Source organism: Apteryx rowi, unplaced genomic scaffold, assembly GCF_003343035.1.
Source record: "Apteryx rowi isolate R43461 unplaced genomic scaffold, aptRow1 scaffold_188, whole genome shotgun sequence".
Classification (NCBI taxonomy): Eukaryota; Metazoa; Chordata; class Aves; order Apterygiformes; family Apterygidae; genus Apteryx; species Apteryx rowi.
Genome location: NW_020448174.1, coordinates 1110177 through 1123905, shown reverse-complemented (window position 1 = coordinate 1123905; position 13729 = coordinate 1110177). Strand labels below are relative to the sequence as shown.

Here is a 13729-nt window from a genome sequence, read left to right as displayed (position 1 = left end):
AGCAAAGCACTCGCCTCCTGTTTAATGCTGAAAGTAAAATTAGGGACTCCGGAAGAAAAAGATAGTGTAAATGGTGAACATGTTAAGTTTTTGTGTTAGGAAATGAATATTGCTGCTGCTTAAAATAAAGGCATATCAGTTTAATAGGACACTGGAAGTGATTCAGCAAAAATGATAACACACTTGGAAAAAAAATACCAGTCAGGTTTGGCAATGGAAGCCCTTGAGAAAGTCTGAATTATACACACTGTTGAGGTGTCTGACTGATAAAATGAAGCCCTTTAGAATAAAGGCCTTTGGTACAAATTTGTGAACACATTAAATATACCGATGCCAGAAGAATTGACCTTTACTGAAAAAGATTAGAAAATCAGTAGAGCAAGATGGGAAGACCAAAAATATTTAAGCCATTGCAAATGCTTACATATAACAATGTAAAACAATTCATTTTCTACTGATTGCAAATTTGCGTACAAGATTTTTAAAATGAGCATTTCATGGCATATAGACTCCTATTTTTAATGAACATGTTTCTGTTGCTTTTTTCAGGATACAGGTCCTGCAGCACTAATACTTGAAAACTTGTATTAATTCATAAGCCACAAGCAAAACAGAAAGGCTGTGCTTTCCCATCCACTCCTGTAGGAGTGTGCACTGTAAGCAGTTTCGCATTTGGAAGAATTAAGATTATTGTTATTCCCCTCTGTTTGACCTAAGAAATGAGGGGAGAAGACTTTGGTGTAAGTTCTTAGTTCTCAGTCTTCATTTATTATTTATTACTTACATTTATTACTATTACTATTATTCATTTATTGTTTATTTATTTCATCCCATCTAACTTCAAGTACTCAGCTAGGTGCCCATGTTAGGAATCTGCATTCTCAACAGTCCATGCATGGAGTGAGGGAGTGCTCCTCCAGGGGTTAGGCCAGACCTTAGTGGGGTCCGTGCGCTGTATAGGAAGCCTCAAGGGACCTGGTTTCTTTGGCATCTCAGCTCAGAGGTGCTCGCTCAAGCGGGAGGAATATACTGCTGAGAAGTATCACACCATCCTCACCCAATTTAAACTATGAGTTTTCATGTAGTGATTACATGGCAAAAATTGATAATGTATGTTACTATTTTCAAATCTGACTCAGGAGAACATCGTCATTGTTGTGTAGCAGCTAAGCTACAAAACTTGAATCATTTGAGTAAAGGATTAAGATTTTGCTTCTGTCAGCTTTTAGAAATGAAGTGGCTAACATTGACTATGTCAACTGACTGTTTTTGCAGTAACAAAGCAAAACTTGCACACTTGGGTTTCTTCCAACCGTCTTCAACTGACAGCGCTATATGATGTGGTGACTAGATTAGTAGAGACATGGTCTGAAGGAAGCAATGCTCAGACCTCAAGTGCTTCTACTGTGATTRTTACTGGACTTTACTGTGGATAATGCTAGCAAATATTTTTGGTATTCACGTGACTCTGTGACAAATCCCTTAGAAAAACTTGGTAGAATGATTCAAGGTAGACTGCCCATAAGTACTTGTTAAAATAGATGCAGTCTGTCCAGAAAAACTAATAATCTCTGATGAGACAAGTGAGAGTACAMGTGACTCATCTGGAGGTATAAGTGTTCTGTTTGGCTCTGAACGCTTTCTGGCTTAACCAAGGGATTGACACAGTAGTTTTTTACTTGAAGCATACAAACAATGTACTTATGTGTGCTTCCAGGAATATTTAGTTTTCAAGGCTTCCTCATGACTCTAGTTCTGATTGTTGATGAAAACRTATCTGCAAAGATTTTACTCTGAAGAAGAATAATTGACATTGTTTCTTTAAGAAAAAGAACCAGGCATTCTGTTCCTCAGACAATATTAATTTCGTGTATATTACCCAAAAATGTAATGGCATGATGACTTGGAAAAGGGTACTAGTCTTATGCATTGACACCTTTCTTTCCAGGTGAACTCCTTTTCTTCCATTTCTTTTCTRTCCAGTTTTCAGGAAAGTAAGACAGAAACAAAGGCTCACGTCACTGTTAAGGCACAAACTTGGGCCTTCTAATGCTGTTAATTGGGTCATATAAATGTAGCCTCAAATAAATCCTTTTACTTTAATATCTATGGTCTCTCATTTCACATGCAAACATTAAGTACCAAATCTATGTTTGGTTTTGCTCTATCTAGGTATTTAATGTGGCCAGAATTGAACTTGGATGAAAAGCGAAAGGTGAAAAAGGTGAAACTCGGACACCATTATTTCATTCTCATTTTGCAGTCACTGTCGTATCTTCTGTGGCCACGCTGGGTGCATGGGAGGACTTGAGGACATGAGACTCAGGGAGCAGTAGACGGGATTTGGCATTGGAGCTCCAGGGCACAGTAGCTACTAACAGTAGCAATAGCAGTAGTGGAGTCTATGTTTTATCCTTCATGCTCAACACCTCAATTATAAGAATTCTCTTAAAATGTCACTTGTCATCATTGGAATACACCCACTTTACCACCAGGTAATTCAAAGGTCTGGAGATCCCAAGTACTTTCATCCAAATGTAAAGACACTTCTATGACTCAGAACCACCTCTCCTGCCAAAGTGACTACACTCACTTTTTTCACATTTCATCTTATGACATGTGCTTTCTGACTGCACTGTAGAAGCTATTAAATCAGCTGAGTGAGTGAAATACAGGAGGCAGATTATTCTGTTGGCAAGTTGGAAACTAAAATATATCATTTTTTTAAAAGGGAAAACTGAGTTTGGGAAAAGGAGGAGGGAAGAAATTATATTTGCTCCTCTTGAGGAAGCGTATTCTCTCTACTCTTGTGAGGATAGTGAACTTTTATCTTGGAAGAGAGCAAAGGAAAGTGTGATTGTGCATATGTAAAGTAAAGGCAATGTTACCACTTTTCTTTTTCAAATAATTAACTCCTTCTAGCAAAGAAAGGGAATGTAGTGATCCCATGTCCTCCTCTAGAAATGTGTGCCCTGCTCAAGTTACAGATTGCAGGTGTAATACTGTGTCTGAATTGTTTAATGGCTATAGGCATAAGAGATCATTCATTAGGATAATATTCAAATCAGTCAAAATCTGCAGAATATTGAGGCTTTTCATGGTGTGGAACTTTTAAATTCACTTCCTTAAAGACCTAAATTGCTAGAATGATTTTCAGCAGCTTCAGCTTTCCTTCCTTATCAAACAAGGGCAATGTTTCAGTAGTCATCAAGCAGCAGTGTCAGCATCTTATTGCAGTCATCTTTATAAAAAAGCAATACCAGAAAACCATTTAATACTTGGACTTCTATACGTTATATGCACTATAGATGCTCACTTTTCTTCTGACAATTCTATTAAAATAGCATATTAAAATTTTCTGAATTAATTTTTTTGCATTGCACTCTCACTTATGTTCCCAAATGAAATTTGTATTTATCWAGCTTAACTAAGCGTGAATACCACACCAGTGAAATTATAAATCCTATCATCTAGTATGCTTAAATAGTTGCAATATTCAGTCATTTGGAATTACTATATTAGCTAATGGCTACATCTATGTATACTCACATTCAATAAATGGATATATCTAAATTATCTGAGGCTTCAATAAAATCATAAAATCCATAATTGTATGTACTACACTCTATTAAAATACTTATGAGTTTCTTTTAGTACAGACTTTTTTCCTTGCACAGATGAGCCACCTAGTATCCCTTCTCCTTTTAATCAAAATGTATTTCAACAACTTTAGAAAAATCTTTGTGAACGCTTTATGTCTGAGTAGTGGGAAATATTAAGGTACCTATTCCTGTTCCTAATGTATGATAATCACTAAGCTATGAACCATGCAGAAAGTGAAACTGTTATGAGTCTTAACACAGTTCACCTATTTCTAAAAAGAAATTAAAAGTGGTCATGTGCAAAAAAAAAGGTCTGTAAATATACTGGAGCTAAAATTCACATGACTCCTTCTTCAAAACTGATAATATTTATGCATAATTGAATACAGTGGCCACTGAGTCGCAAAAGGTATTTGATTAGTTAGATATTCTAACTATGATGCCTTCCCAAGATCCATGGCGATAGCTTTGTAATCATGTAGCTGTATGTTCTACCTAGACAGCTCACCAGATTATTTATTTTGTGTTTATATTTTAAAATTCCAACAATTTAGCATATGCCCATCCCATTCACTAAGTACATCTGCAATGATTAAAATCATGGTCTCATCAATGAATTAATAAAATCTAATTTGCTCATCATCTTTCCCTCTTCCATTAAATATGCCTAAAGATGAACTAAGCTTCTAAATAAGAAGGAAAAATTCTCCTTCATTGCAGGCGGCTTGGAGGAAAATGTGATATTTCTAAAGGCTAACACATCCCTGAAGGGGATGTGAACCTAACTCCTAAGAGGGTAAGAATTCCTCTAGAACCCACAGCCAGAAGCCARCCTTTACAGAAATGAAGCTGCAGCAAGAGTGTCCCTGTAGGTCCAGAAGAAAACAATGAAAAGTTACAGTAATTTKGGGGGTATGTCCCAAATCATCCAAGACTTCAAGGGTCTTCCCTCTCCCCCCCCAAAAAACCCCTTTAAATTCCAACTGAAAACTCTTAAGCCAGCTCCTACAGTTCTAAGAAAACCAATTTTATGCATTCTCTGCATAGCTTGTTGCATTATTGCAAACCTAATGCAAACTCTGCGTGGCTTGCAATAAGGAACCCTGAACTGAAGCATTCCTATAGGGCTGTTCAAAACACTAACTAAAGATCCTTAAAATTAAAATAGTATCTAAATTAGTAATTAACATAATAATGAAACTGTGTGGTGTTTGCTGTATAAAATTCAATTGATATAAAGTTGCTCCCASAATATCAATTTTTGTTGTGCTTTATAGTAGGGGTTTTTTATTATCAGTACATGGCTGAAAGATACATTTCCAGAAAAGATGAAAACTTTGGTAAAACTTGGGAGTTTCAGAACAAGATAACTGCTGTAGAATTTTGGAACAAGCAGAAAGTATGATATTAACATTAAATTRTCTACAGTAAATCAGTTACAAACATGGATCTTAAAAATACTGGTTCTTGTACTGTATCTACTGGAGCAATGATGTTTGAGGCTTTCTGCAGATTCGCTGTGTCTTTTGAGGCTTTTGCAGAAACATTTGTTTCAATTTATGCTCCAGTTGCTTCAAATGCTTTTTCCGCAGTCACCACAATATCAGAGTCAAATATTATGGCCCTACGTATAGGTGTAGCATTAGTGTATGGGAGATTGCTGGCAGATCCAACAGTGTAAGSAAAGGATTTTGTCTTCTGTTCACAGCCAGAAGATTATCTGTTGGTGCTACCAGGATACCTTAATTTTATATCCTACTTCAGGTAGGGTAAGGCTGAGACACTTGCTAGAGAATGACGGTGTAGTAAATYGGGTGATACCATTTCTATGTAATATTATATCAGGAATGTTCATCTGAACGTGGGTCGGTAGTTAACTGTCATCTGTGCCAGCTATTGCCGTCTTGAGCATCACACAGTATAGGAGGCTGAGCTCTTGTACCTTAAGTGCTAAAGGTCTCTTCAATTTTAAAGATGCTTAGTAGGAAGACAAATAATAGAAATATGCCTACATCTTCATTTATCTCTTTACTATTCCATGTGAGAGCTGTATTTAATTGTTTTGGCTTTATGAATTTATATTGACATTTCAAAAATGGGTGCCTACATTAAATAAGTGGCTCCATTTTCCAGTTTGCTGAGTGTCTGCAGGTCTTAGGTGTGTGCAGAATTTTTCCAGTTTCTCTGAAAAYGATAACTCCAATTCCATGCTCAGTGTTGTTTTATTGAAGATGTGGGTCACTTGAATATAACATGACTGTTTTTTTTTTTTTTCCTTTCTGCTGACATTTTTACTGATGTCTGAGGATGTAAGTAGAAGCAGGAAGTTCAGTAATTCCTTTATACAGGGAATTTCATAAGTTCTSAAATGGAATTTTAGGCATTTATTGAAAAACAGAAAAATAAATCTAAACTKTTCTGAAACAACTTTAGTTTTGCTTCAATCAAAACATCAAGAATACAGAATTGAAGGAAGCTGCCTGTCTGAAGGAATAGGAATTTAGTCTGAAAGGTCTAGCACGTTCACTCCATATCACTCACATCACAAGCCTCAAAACACTTACAAACRCCTTTTGGCAAGCTTCAGATATTCTGTCCGAATGACAAAAACCCTCAGAAACAATAATGTGCCACAGAAGCAGATCAGGAAAGAGTAGGGACAATAACTGTATTGGATGAAAGTTCCTGGACGGTAGAAAGATCAACAACCCACACCAAAAGAGAATGCAAAAAATTCTAGTGATCCCTGCCAAGTATGAAATGACAGTAACATATTCACATCTATAAAATAAAAATTCTGTGAACTTTTTCAGCTTTAAAACTATTATAAGAGAATGTAAGTTTTGTCTTTACATTTCATTAAAAATAATTTAAAAGTGAAAAAGCAGAGGCATTTGCTTATCTTGGGCTCAGTCCTTCACTGTCCCTGGCTACACAACTTCCAGCGTTGAATCAGTGTCCATCCAGATGGCTCAGAACGCGGGAAGAGCTTGCTAAGGTATCCCTGAGTATGTCTTTGGGACACATATCAAAAACAAGTGCTGAAATGAGTCATTCATTACTTGTGTGTTGTCATATGTTAGGAACATTTCTAAAATTATAAGAGAAGCCTAGTTTGTTTTTGTCATAACGTCGTTGCTGTGTAGAATATACAGCTGCTTGAATTTAAAGCAATCCTTTAAAAAAACTAAACAGTTAGGATTAAAACAATGCTTTGAAAAATATTTCATGTAAATAGGACTCACAAAGTTATTGCTATTTGAGTCAACCCTACTGTGTAAAATACTCAAACGTTATCTTAGAAGTTGCTGATTTTTTTGTGTCCATACCACTCTCTGAAGGCTCTCCCTGTCCTCTCTGTTTTAAGGGCTAGGAAACATTTCCCTACTTTTCAGTCTGCATTTTTGCTCTTGACCAGTGTATATTCATTTGTCCTTGTGCTCATGCTGGCTGTTTGCTCACATGACTCTCTTCCTCCCTAAACTCTATTCCTGTGGTGTTTTTAAAGACAGCAGTCACAGCTTTTTCTTTCATTTTGCYGGGCTAACAAAGCTGAGCTCTTCTCGGCTGTGCTTGTGAAACAGGATGTTCATTCTAATAAATGGGTGACCTTATTAACCATCTTCTGCACCCAGTCCATTCTGGATTGATATTTCCTGAGCCTGTTTGATCAGAATTGCATAGTGTATTGCTGACTAGGCCTTTAAAATCACAGTATTTCCCTGTCTAATAGAAATGCTTYGCCTGATATGTTCTGGACTATATTTGTCCTTTTTATTGTTAAATCACAGTGTCTCAGAGTCCTCCTGTGATCAGCCAGTACATTCAGGTCCTTTTCTTTGTCTGTTGCTTCCAACAGACATCAGCTTATGACAGAAATTCTCATTATAAGTCGATAAAGCACATGATTTTGAACGTTGTGTCCGAACGTTGGGTGACGTTCCTCTTCTTTATTTCAAGGTCATCAAGTGAAACATTGCAAGTCCCCAAACTGATCTGCATGGAAACTTCTGGTATACTCTTCCCTGTTCAAAATAATTCACTGTATTCTCAATTTTAGCTAGTTACTTATTCACCTGACACTATTTCTGCTAATTGTCAGTGTCTCTACTTAACTAACAGTTTTCCATGTAGTATCAAATATTTTACTGAAGGCCAAAGAAATTAGGTCAGCTGCATTTCCTTGTCTAGAAAAATGGTTATTAAAGAGGACTGTCACATGCATGTGGCATATTTACCTTGGGTAGACCTACCTTCCCTCCCTCCGTGTTACCTTTTCTTCAATTTTTTTTTCTCTTTTTTTTTTTTCTCATGATAGCATATTAACAGGTCAGTTTTTGCTTGAGTAATTCTAAACATCTTCCTTTCCTTAAATAAAAGTATTACATTTTCTGACCATCTTCCCATGGATGCATTAATAATGAAGTCCCACATGCAATGGGCTGGACCTGTGGTTTGGAGGAATAATGCGTGAACGCCTGAAGGGCTTCAGTGCATCCAGCTGAAATGCAGAGACAATGACATAACGGCCCGCAGAGGTGCCTCAAGGATGCCTCAGTTTCATGCCGTTTGCCAGGCGACTCTTGCAGTCTCCTCTGGGCAGGCTGCCTTTGGACACAGCACACGACGATGAGGATGTGGCGGCAGCAGCTGTGAGTGATGTTTTGAATTGGGCACTAAAGTTTTTCATTCATGCCTAAGCCTATACCATTATCTACATGGCAAACGTGGTTCAGCCATTCACTCTATTTGTAGATCATTCTACAGAGAACTCATTGTTTTGTGATAGATTTCTTAAAAAAAGCAYGTTATAACTGTCCCTTGATTTCACGAATCAGTTCTGACTTTTTCTTTGGAATGTGTAGCAATTTTTGTGTCCGTCTTCCCATTATTAATCATAACACTGTCTCCATGTAAACATCAACATCTTCACTGAAGTTAAATAAAAAATGTATTAGCTGAATTTTCCCTTGTTTGTCTCTACCTGAACCTTCCTATGTAGCAGCTCTACYTCTTTTATTTTTCTTTTTATATAAAAGCCTGAAGAACTTACTGCTGTATGTCTAGTATTTCAGCAATCAGTTTCCACCCATTTCTTGATACATAAAACAGTATTTTGATTTATTTATCAGTGCTCTTCTTTTCATAGGCTTTCTGATAATACTTAATATCCTCTCTGAGCCGGTTCTCCCTCTTACTTGATCTTGTTAGTACAATTAACTTTGTTAACTAATTTCCTGAGTGTACTAAGTTTTCAATTTGAAATAAAAAATCCTTATGTAGAGACCAGTTTTATTTTTACATTTGATAAAAATGGGGTAACTGGTAATCAGATTTTCTAAGCTTATTTTATATTACCACCTTTTCTAAACTTTCCACATTATTTGCTAAATCTAACACTCAAAGCCTGACTTTTAAATGATTCTAGAATAACTAGATAACTTTCTAGCTAACTTCTAGATAACTTTCTCAATAATTAGTGAGAGCTTTAAAAACACATTATCATAGTTTTGTACCTTTTCAGACAATCGTCTGTATTTCTTGTTGATGCCGTATTTTCACTATGCATTACAGCAGCATTTATTCCTGGCCAGGATAAAGATATCTTGAACCCTGTGCTTAGGTTTCCAGATATTGAGATGGATGTGGACTGCATTCATATTTTTCATGCCTGCTTTGCAGCATTACTACATAATGACTTTATCACATAATAATCCCAACATACATAGCAATTCCATCTCTACAGCTTCATGATTTTATGTTGCATTTTTGGTGGTACCTCATCATTTCTCTCTAGGTATCTATATGAGTTTTGCTTTTTTCTTGCCAGTCATCCCTGAGCCTTTCCAGACTTATGTTTAAATAGCATTTTAAATGGGGTAGTTTAACTGTGACAAATCAGGACAAATTTATGTAGATAAGTTAACATGGCTGGGAATCTCCATATGCTTTCCTTGCTTTGTATCCTCCCATTTAAGAAAAGCAATCCTACCTTTTTTATGACCTGTAAACTGCTTTGTCACTGAGTATGTGTCTTATGTAACTATATTTCTTAAAAATGACATTTTTTCTATTCCTTTTATAGATCCTTCCTTTGGCTTTCTCCCAGACATTCTAAATTTTTGTTTTGTTTTTTTTTTATATATTTTTTGTTCCAAAAGAAGAGATCAGTACTTAGAGCTAACCTAAGGCCTCACCGGGTTGGGCTAAATGCCTCTCCGTTGTACAGTTGTGCACTTTTTTATTGCCTTCACCACCAAACCTTTGACATGAGTTCCAAGCCAACCTCTGCAGTTGCTTCTGGGGAGAAGCTGTCTTGTTTGAGGGCCTTGTTAACACCTATTGCATGTGTATAGTTTATTTGCTTGATTTTATTGTGATGACCAAGCTGTTAACTCAGCCAGTGCTTGTTCAGTAGTATCAGTTATTACCAGCAGAGTTTAGTTTCTACTTYTTCCTTACTGGTACTGTATCTTTATCTAGTGTGTGCATTTTTTGGCAACAGTCTTGGATCTTTAACAATATAATGTATAATGTCCTTAATGCACTTGAATCTGTTAAATACCTCATCAGATTCTTTAAAATTTGGAAGGGGTGAAGCTGCTTTTTCCAGTTCTCTGCCAGGTGTTCAGGTGATTTCATTTACTCCCTTTTCTACCCCTCTATTTTTCTTCTAAACTCATGTTAAGGTAGTTTTTTAAGTTAAGGAAATTACCTATTGGAAAAAATATACCCTACRACTGTTCTGAGGACTCCAATGGCTTAATGTCTTTGAATCGAGATTGATGCTTTTCTAAGAAATATATTTTATCTCAAACAGAAATACTGTCCTTGAACTCAGAACCAATCTAGTATTAAAGCAGAAGCAAGAAAGCACTCCTGAAAATAATTTGATTTATGTCATTCTGCACTGTTACCAAGTAACTTCCTTGATAATGATTGTCTGATAATGGGTGTATTCTCTCAATATTATGCTAAATTTTAGGCAAGTAGAACAGGACAATCAGGAAGCAATGTTGAAAATAAGAGGAGGTCTCTTAAAGGGTTGTGAAACTAGAAGGGCCAACCTATCGCAAAGGCACCTAAGGCTAGAGGCTGTCCTTCCTAAACACTTACAAGCTCCTTGTAAATGCTAGCATTGATTATAAGGAATGGACCGCAAACCAGAATAAAATTGCCTAGGGAAAAACTTCACTTTAAATCTTTCATTTTTCCCTTGAAACATTTTTAATAAGGGTCACACATGCATGAGCTGCAAAAATGTCAAGAGTCTGTAGCTCTCAATATCCTGAGGACCATTTCCTTCATAGAATGAGGTTTTCTGTTCAAATTTTAGACTTTGCGAATCCAGTCAGATTTATCTGTGCTCTCATGGTTCCTTTTCAAAAACACTGGAAACTGGCTTCTGTTCCACACACAAAAATTAGCTCTGAAAGGACAACAAGAAATGAAACTTCAGTTCTTATGGAGCTGGACTTTCCAATTTATGATTCAGTGTTCAGTATAACCTCTCATCTGGGTCTTTGGAAAGTTTCCTGGGTTTCAAGAAATCTTAGGAGCTGGGAGTCCTAGGAGTCTCCCGGAGACTCCCCAGAGCTATTTTACTGCTGATAAGCTCGCAACCCTAGTTACAGGTCACACAGCAAATTTTTGAATATCCAGGCAAGTGACATGGGAGATAACTGAGAGGTTTTGAAGTTTGCATCATTCCTATCATAAGTATGTCCAAATGGATGGGTTTCTGTGCATAGCTTCCATTTGAAAGAATTGGCATTTTCCAGCACAAAAATATTCTTTAGGAAAAATATTCCTTAGGATTATTTCCAGTAAGTTCAGGGCTTCCTTTTTTATAATGAATACCTGTCCAATCCAGTTAATAGGACTAAAAGTGGAATGGAGTCGTGAAGGGTTTATTGACAAACTGCTTTGAAAATGCTTACAGAATCTCTAAATCCTAACTAGGAAATTGCTGACACAAATTCTAAGCTTTTCATGGGAAAATGTGAGCTGCCGGTGCTCCTGTCATTGCAGAGCTGCAGATCCCGGGCAGGACACTAGCTGGTGGTTGTTTCTCCAGTCCTCTTTCTCCCCTCCTAGAGGTGGAGCAGCTTCCAGGGATGCTGCCCCTAACATGCTGAGAAATGTCCGTTGTTGTGTGACACGGTGGTATGGTGTCTGAATAAAATTTTAAAAAGACATTTTAATGAGGAGTTTCAAACATCTGAAGAACAATCATTCATTCAAAAATTAATGTCACTGTTGTTGATAATAGTAATATTCAGTTTCCATATTGTTTTCATCTCTAGATTCAGGAATGCCTTGCAGAGGAAAATAAATACCATTACTTTTATTTCACCAAATAAAAGGGAAACTGAGGCAAGAGTGGTGAAGGGACTATATCACTGCATGTAAGATTAGCACCATCCAGGACTGAGCCTCCACTCAGGCTTCATCCATCCTATGCTGCAATAACAGGGATCGCTTCATTGCTCAGATTCCTCTCCTGTGAATAATGACTAATGCTGTTGAAAAAAGGATTCTCACATATCTTAGATGTAAAAATTGTTCACAAATATTTATTCGTATATTTTAAACAGCATTGTGAATGTATGGGCACTTTCAATCTGTGCATTTTTCATGAATATCGTAGCTCATAAGTTTGTTGGCAAGCATGGTGCTGTAGCAGACAGTTTAATTTTGAAGAATATTTATATAAAGCAAATATTCAGTGTGCAGTGAGTATTTTCACTTCATGTGTACACAAAGAACAGCCATGTCCCTTTGCCCTTCCCTCCCCCGGATAACCTGCACTCAAAAATTATTTCTTCTTGAAATATCAGATATACTTAGGATAGCATGCACAGTTTAACTGTAGCCCAGTAATTGACTGTGGACATTAATTAGCGAAGATTATTAAATGGTTAATTTTATGGATGTTAATGGCCTTGGTGAATTTTATGGAGAAAAACAGGAAAAAACCCTCTCATGAGGTCTAATGAGGAAGTCGTTTTCTATAAGTGTGTCCTTCTGCCATGCGGTTAGCTTCACGTAGCGTTGTTACACGTGTGAGACGTGCTCAGCCGGTCCGTGCTGAATCCCTTTGTAGCCTATATATATCTACGGCGTTTCTTCACTGTGTTTGACTTTGCCTCTATGAGAAGAAGCCGTAGCCGATGGATGAGCGCCGGGGTGCTGCAGCCACGATCCTTCCTCTGGCACCCTGCAGTTAAGGGCCTCCGTGTGGGCAGGGATGGGCGAAAGCAAGGAGGTGAGGCCGGAGGTGCCCGCGCTCCCYGCAGCCGTGCGACCTGCCGCCGCAAAGCCACGCTCTGCTTACRGTGTCTCCGCTTTTTGTTGGGGTATCAGAGACTCGCAGCAGGGAAGACATTTGAGAAACTGCAATGAATTAGACAATTTCGCCTCGTAGCAGAAGTGCTATAAACCTGTTGTGTTCCTCTGGCTTATTTAGGRCTGCTTTTGTCAAGTCACGGCACATAGTCGCTTATCCCAGTGCCTTTAGCTGTTGGTTTCATTATCATAAGCTTATTCAGATGCTTCTAGCTTTCTCTTTTTGTGTATAACAATTAATTTGTGTAATTTAATGTCATTGCTGTTGTTGCTGTTTCCAGCACAGAATAATAATAAAAATCCAACATAAACATAAAGTTGATCGTGCTATAACTTGTCTTGCWCTCCTGTACCTCTGCAGAGTAGTCCTCAGTAGTGATTTGGAGTTTGACAAATTACACTGGTAAAAAATTTTATATCTACTTATTGATAACAATTTTACAGCTAAAATGGTATTATCAGAGGTTCAGATTGCACAGCTACTTTGGCATATCATACAGTGAAATGTGTCTTTTTCAGAAGTGTGAGATCAAGCTATTTATGACAGCTTTATAATCAGTGAATTAGGCAGTGGAAACTATCTAAAGACAAGTGCCTGATGGTTAGCTCGGTTATTTCCARTGGAAACCTTCATAGCCATTTTAAAATCTGATGTAAAAAAAAAACCCTCCTGTTGCTATTTGCTGTTTTTCTCCTGAGAATTTTTAATAAGTGGCATCACCTAGATTGCATACGTAAGAGAAAAAGGGGGTTGGGGAATTTTTATTGTTAAAATCTCA

General features: G+C 37.2%; 1 protein-coding gene across 2 annotated transcripts in view; it reads left to right on the top strand.

The window, feature by feature from the left end:
- LOC112964182 (adhesion G protein-coupled receptor A3-like) overlaps positions 1-13729 on the top strand; it is a 284114-nt gene that overhangs the window by 215761 nt on the left and 54624 nt on the right. The gene's annotated exons all lie outside the window — the stretch shown is intronic.